Source organism: Nematolebias whitei, chromosome 10 (assembly GCF_014905685.2).
Source record: "Nematolebias whitei isolate Nwh7 chromosome 10, NemWhi1, whole genome shotgun sequence".
NCBI lineage: Eukaryota > Metazoa > Chordata > Actinopteri > Cyprinodontiformes > Rivulidae > Nematolebias > Nematolebias whitei.
In genome coordinates, this window is record NC_056507.1 from 917,359 (window position 1) to 924,341 (window position 6,983).

The following is a 6,983-nucleotide window of genomic DNA, read 5'->3' on the forward strand; positions in this document are numbered from 1 at the left end:
GTTAACTAACAGTTAAACTAGATGTTAACTAACAGTTAAACTAGATGTTAACTAACAGTTAAACTAGATGATAACTAACAGTTAAACTAGATGTTAACTAACAGTCAAACTAGATGTTAACTAACAGTTCACTAGATGTTAACAGTTAAACTAGATGATAACTAACAGTTAAACTAGATGTTAACTAACAGTTAAACTAGATGTTAACTAACAGTTAAACTAGATGATAACTAACAGTTAAACTACATGTTAACTAACAGTTCACTAGATGTAAACAGTTAAACTACATGTTAACTAACTGTTAAACTAGATGTTAACTAACAGTTAACTAGATGCAGCCACACACCAAAATGGAAACTAGTGCCTGACTTATTTTTTTAAGTTATGCTCACAGCGTGCACGGACGAATGGACAACTCATGTTTCCAATTCCCCCTTTTCACTACACCATGGGGGAGAAAATCAAGGTCATGGTCAAGGTCAAGGTGTCTTTACTGTCATTCTCATCACATGTGGTACATGAGGTGGAACGAAACTATGTACACAGGGTCCCAGATGCATCCAACAAAAATAGAAATTGTAAAGAAAAACAGTAATAAGATCAATGTGCCAAACATCAGCAGCACGAACATGAGTCTGTGTGAGCAAATGAGGACACATGAACACAGCAACATGAAACAGATCAGCAGCAACATGAAACAGATCAACAGCAACATGAAACAGATCAGAAGCAGCATGAAACAGATCAGCAGCAACATGATGTGATTTTTCACAGTGATTATTCTGGTTAGAGATTCATGAGTCTAACAGCCTCAGGGTAGAAGCTGTTCCTCAGTCTAGTGGTTCTACACTTAATGCTCCTCAACCTCCTTCCTGAGGGGAGTGGGGCAAAAAGTGTGTGTGCTGGGTGAGTGTGGTCCTTCATGATGCAGGTGGCCCTCTTCCTGCATCTGGAGGTGTAGATGTCTGTGATGGTGGGGAGGCTGACACCAACATCTTCTGTGCAGCCTTCATGCCACACGTTGATGCTGGAGGAGAGAAAAAAGGTTTGAAAGCTCAATTATCCAGGTAAATAAATCACAAAAAGTGAAATCACGTCATCTGGACAGATGGAGAAATGTTTCATCTTTCATCCAAAAGACTTCTTCAGTCTGAGGCCTGCCAACAAGATCTGTCGTATAAATAGCATCTCCTTGATGAGTTTCAGTCCATCCTGCTGTGGAAGTCCCAGAAAGTATTTTTATTCCATTAACCCAATTAATTTATTAATTAGGGCAGCACGATGGTGCAGTTGGTAGAGCTGTCACTTCTCAGTGAGAAGGTTGCCGGTTCAAATCCTAGCCAGGGACCTTTCTAGGTGGAGTTTGCATGTTCTCTCCGTGCTGCGTGGGTTTTCTCCAGGTGCTCCAGTTTCCTTCCACCAACCAAAAACATGCATGTTAGGCTGGCTGGTAACTCTGAATTGTCCCTCGGTGAGAGAGAGAGAATGGTTGTTTGTCTCGTTTGTCTCTGTGTGTCCCTGTGTTGGACTGGAGACTTGTCCACGCCGGTGTTCCTCGCCTCTCACACAGTGATGGCTGCACATGGACACCAGAGACCCCCGCGACCTGAAGAAGAAGAAACGGTAAAGATAATGGATGGAATTAATTAATTAATTAATAATTAATTAAATTAAGCTATATCTATCAGGTGCTATTTATATAACAGATCTGGGTGGCAGGCCTCAGACTGATGAAGTCTTTCGAAAGAAAAACAAAATGTTTCTCCCAGTAAGAAACTGTCCAGATGACATGATTTAACCAGTTTTTGTAAAATGGAGAGGTTTACAAATCTGTAAAATAAATGATGGAACTATTTTAATGTCGTCCTGTCCAGTGCACAAAATATGTGGACTGTACAGTCAGTCTTATGACCCTCTACCAACTGTCCAAGAGTGAAGACCTGGTCCTCCATGCTCCTCTTCCTGTATCTGAAGTTCAACAATCAGTTGGAGCCTCCTAACACTCTGGAGTAAACCGTCTCGGAGAGCTGGAAAAAGTGTGGTCCCTCAGCGGTCACACAAACCTCGTCTACTTTTTAACAACCATGGCAACTTGTGCCGAAGTAATGGACTCTCCTTCACCAGAGTCCTGAGCTTCTGAGTCTTTAAAGAGGACAACGTGTCCGACCGAAAAAGAGACTCAGTGTCCCTGCCATCATCTGATAATGATCTATCCATCCATCCATCCATCCATCCAGCCTGCCTGCCTGCCTGCCTGCCTGACTGACTGACTGACAGAACCTTCTGTGTCAATATCAAAGATTTTAGTTCGGCATCGACAGCGCTCCAGTGGGGGGTACCGCAGGGGTCCATCCTCGGTCCCCTTCTCTTTTCTTTATACCTGCTGCCACTAGGTGCTATCTTCCGCAAACACGACATACCCTTTCATTTCTATGCCGATGATTGCCAAATTTACTTCCCCCTGAGGCACAGAGGCACACGCTCTATTCAGCCTCTTCTTGACTGCCTGGCTGACATCCGGGACTGGATGGCTTTAAACTTCTTAAGCTTCAATGAGAAGAAGTCTGAAGTCATGCTGTTCCATCCCAGTGGCTCACTCATGAACCATGACATTGACCTTTTCTCTCTAGCCCCGCTAGAGAAACAAAAGGTCACTAATCTGGGGGTGATAATGGACCCGTCCTTAAAACTCAACAGTCACGTAAACATGATGGTCAAATCCTGTTTTTTTCAGCTGAGACAGCTGTCTAAGCTGAAGCCTATACTCTCCAAAAAGAACCTTGAGACAGTGATCCACGCCTTCATAACATCTAGGCTTGATTACTGCAATTCACTTCTGTTTGGAATCAGTCAGTCCTCCATTGCTCGTCTACAACTGGTCCAAAATGCTGCAGCCCGATTTTTAACTGGTACAGGCTATAGAGAGCACATCACGCCAGTTTTGGCCTCCCTGCACTGGCTACCCATTCACCTTCGGATCCATTTCAAAATTCTCATGTATGTTTTTAAATCACTGAACAGTTCCGCCCCATCCTATCTCACTGATCTTCTGCAGCCATATGTCCCACCGCGCTCTCTGAGGTCAGCAGACCAGATGCTTCTCTCAGTCCCAGAAACCCGTCGTAAGCTCAGAGGTGACAGGGCTTTCTCTGTTGCAGGTCCAAGACGGTGGAATGAGTTGCCACTGAGTGTCCGGCAGGCTCCCACACTCTCAGTCTTTAAGTCTCGCTTGAAGACCCACTTCTATTCGCTTGCCTTTAACACGGTGTGATTTGTTTTGGTCCGGTCTGTTCTCTACTCTGTTGGCCATTTTAGTTAGCTTCTGCTGCTATTTGTATCTGTATTTCTATTTGATGTTTTCCTGTCTGCTGTGCATGTTTGGTTCTTTTGTACAGCACTTTGGTTGGCCTTGTTGCTGTTTTAAGTGCTATATAAATAAATTGGTATGGTATGGTATTTTATCCACCAGAGGAGCCAGAGGGTGGCCACTGGTGGCACTGGTCCTGAAAGATGCACCTTTGCCCACACCAAGTGCCACCTCAATCATTTGAAGAAATACTTTCAGGAATATAAAAGTATTGATCGTTTTACATCTAAATGCAGCCACACAACAAAATGGAAGTTGATCCTTGTTTTTATTTCTTTTTCAGGACCTTGTGCTCACAACGTGCACTGATGGAGACCACTTCCAGTTCTCCCTTTTTGGAATCTGATCATGGAATCTGAAGTTCATGTTCAGGGCCTCCAAAATTTAAAGTTGAACCCACAAGTTGAGCAGTAATCTCCTCACAGTCTGTAAAGCAATTTAATTGTGTCTAACTTTTGAAATGTTAATAAAACCAATTCTTTTGATTCAGAAAAGTTGAAAATCATAAACATCTGTAGTGTAACAACTGAGCCAGAGGATTTGGTTTAGATCTCAAACCTGGGCCTTCATCTGTCGATGCATCCCACCATCAGTCGTGAACAAGACTCCCAGATGTTCTGATGCTGCTCAACGCAAGTCTGGTCCTCTGGATGGATTAAAAAAAACTTGTTGAAACGTTTCGTCTTTTATCCAAAGGACTTCTTCAGTTTGAGGAGCTACAACAAACTCAGTCTTATAAATAGCACCTTCTCGTAGTGGATCAACCGGTTTGTTGTTGACATCCAGAACTAGCTGTTCCCACAGGACTCCCAGATAACTGAATTCCTCCGCTTGAGGCTGAAACTCATTCTTGAAGGTATTTTAATTTGCAAACGTACCTTACAGGTACAAACAAAAGGTACAAAAATGTGCCATCATTTAAGGTACTATTTTACTCCCGTCTGGAAAAACTGGAGCAACAAATCCAAAGTACGGCTTTAAGTACAACAGCTATAATCAAACTTTCCTTCAGTGTAAACTGGTTTAAAACAGAGTTTTTAGCGTTTTAGCAGAAGGATGATATGACATGCAGATCGTAAAGTCAGGAATGCAGAAAATAACCGAAGGGGAAAGAAAGGACATGCTTTGCTGCAAAAACCGTTTTCAAGGTTTGTTATTTGACCCTAAAATGTAGGAAAGTCTGAAGCAGATTCCTGGTCTACATGTGATGTATTTTTGTAACTAATTTGAAAATGAGCTTCGTGTAGAACAGTAAAGTAATAAAAGGTACAACCAGTGGGAAAGATGAACAGGAAAGGATCACAACGAGGGTTTTGCTCATTGAACAGGTAAATACGTGGCTCTAGAACAGTGTCCAGTTCATCACAGTGTTTAAGATCCAGCGTTGCTCGTTCACCCCCACGTCTCTTGTGACTGTTGTGGAACGGTGTTTGCTAAAGAGGATCCAAAATGTCTTCAAGGGGTTAGAGACTCACAGACTTACTGCGTGTTCATAGCATCCGTGCAACAACTTCTCCCTCAGAATCAGCATCTCAGACCTTTCCCCATTTTTTCTGCTAGAGTACACTTTTGAAATAAAGACTGTCAGATGCGGACCCATGTATTTATTCTCAATTGCAGAGCGAAAAGGGGGAATTGGAAATACCCTCTGTCCATTGGTCAGACTATTTGTCTGTGCTTTGTCTTCTAAAAGAATGAGACACTGACTTCCATTTTGGTGTGTGGATACATGTAGGCGTACGAAAGGTCTTTTTGTAAATTGAGTTGCCATGTGAAAATCCAAGATGGCTGCTGTCAAATGCTTGTCTTTCCCATTCAACCTTTAGACGGGTTAGTCCCACTGAGCCTCAGACACTCATGTTTATATGTAAACAATATGAGCTGGATAACACAAACGAGGTTCTACTTCACCATCAGTGTAGAAAACTATTTGCTTTTTGCACTTAAATTTGCCATCCTTGTCTTTTTCAACGGTTTTAGATGAGGTTTGACCGCAAGTGGCAGACTGAGACACAGACCAAGTGGCGGACTGAGACACAGACCAAGTGGCAGACTGAGACAAAGACCAAGTGGCAGACTGAGACAGACCAAGTGGCAGACTGAGACACAGACCAAGTGGCAGACTGAGACACAGACCAAGTGGCGGACTGAGACAAAGACCAAGTGGCAGACTGAGACACAGACCAAGTGGCAGACTGAGACAAAGACCAAATGGCAGACTGAGACAAAGACCAAGTGGCAGACTGAGACAGACCAAGTGGCGGACTGAGACACAGACCAAGTGGCGGACTGAGACAAAGACCAAGTGGCGGACTGAGACAAAGACCAAGTGGCAGACTGAGACACAGACCAAGTGGCGGACTGAGACAAAGACCAAGTGGCGGACTGAGACAAAGACCAAGTGGCGGACTGAGACACAGACCAAGTGGCGGACTGAGACAAAGACCAAGTGGCGGACTGAGACAGACCAAGTGGCGGACTGAGACAGACCAAGTGGCAGACTGAGACAGAGAGTCAGGAGTACAAAAGTAAAGTCTTTATTTACAGGTGAGGATTTCAGGGCTAAAGGAAAAGGGACAAGGTGAGTGTCTTGAATATCTTCAGGCTTAGACTAAAAAATATTAATTTGTAGAGAGAGTCTCTTCTTAGCGAGATGGTCTACAGATGGAGCCATAGACAAGCCTTGATGCAGAAGAGGTGAGTATCAGTGGAGAGAGGAGTAAGTTGTCATTGGTTGAAGGTTGTAAATCCAGACTGTAGACTTTTGGTATTCATGGGACACCATCGGGACGAGGCATAGTCACAAGGAATGAGGAAGTCAGAAGACTTGCAGATTTTAGGACTTGGAAGTTGCTTCAGGAGATCAAACAAGGTTTAGACATAAACTTTCTGCGACATGTTTGGTGGCTGTCCATTACCTTTACCATCAGGTATAATAATCTCCCAGCGCTGGAGGAATGTCTGGCAGCAGCTTTGATGCTGAGCAGAGTAGTCCTCCAAATGAGGTGCAGGTGTGGAGTGGTGGCTGATTGAGATGAACAGCAGCTGTGGAGAGAGTGAGTGTGACAGGCAAACCTAGAACTCTCACATTTTGTCCCCCGTCATGGAGCGAAAACATGGAGCTGGAACTCCCTCCATGTTCTGAGCATGATGACTGGAAAAACAAGGTGGGTGAGATCTTCAACTCCCTCAGAGACGGGGGAAGCCGGTGTACTGCTTGTAATTAGTATTCTTATCCTTGCTGTGGTTTTTAGACCTGGACCTTAGGAGCCTTGAAAGTTTTCTCTTGTAGACGTGTTCCTGTCAACGTGAGTGCTATTAATTACTTTGAGAAGGGTTAAAGATGGGAACAACTGGAACGACTACAACAACTCTGCCATTACTTAGAAAAAAATGTTGCTCAGATTTACTTGTTCAAAACTCAAGCGACAAAGTTATGAACCTGTGAAACTCCCGTAAAGACTCTGAGAACCCCCACAAACAATTTGAGAAAAACTGGACTCATTTACACATTTTATTGCAAACTAGTCTCCACTTGCAGCTCAGAGGGATCCTACCATAATATAAACTATATATATATATATATATATATATATATATATATATATATATATAT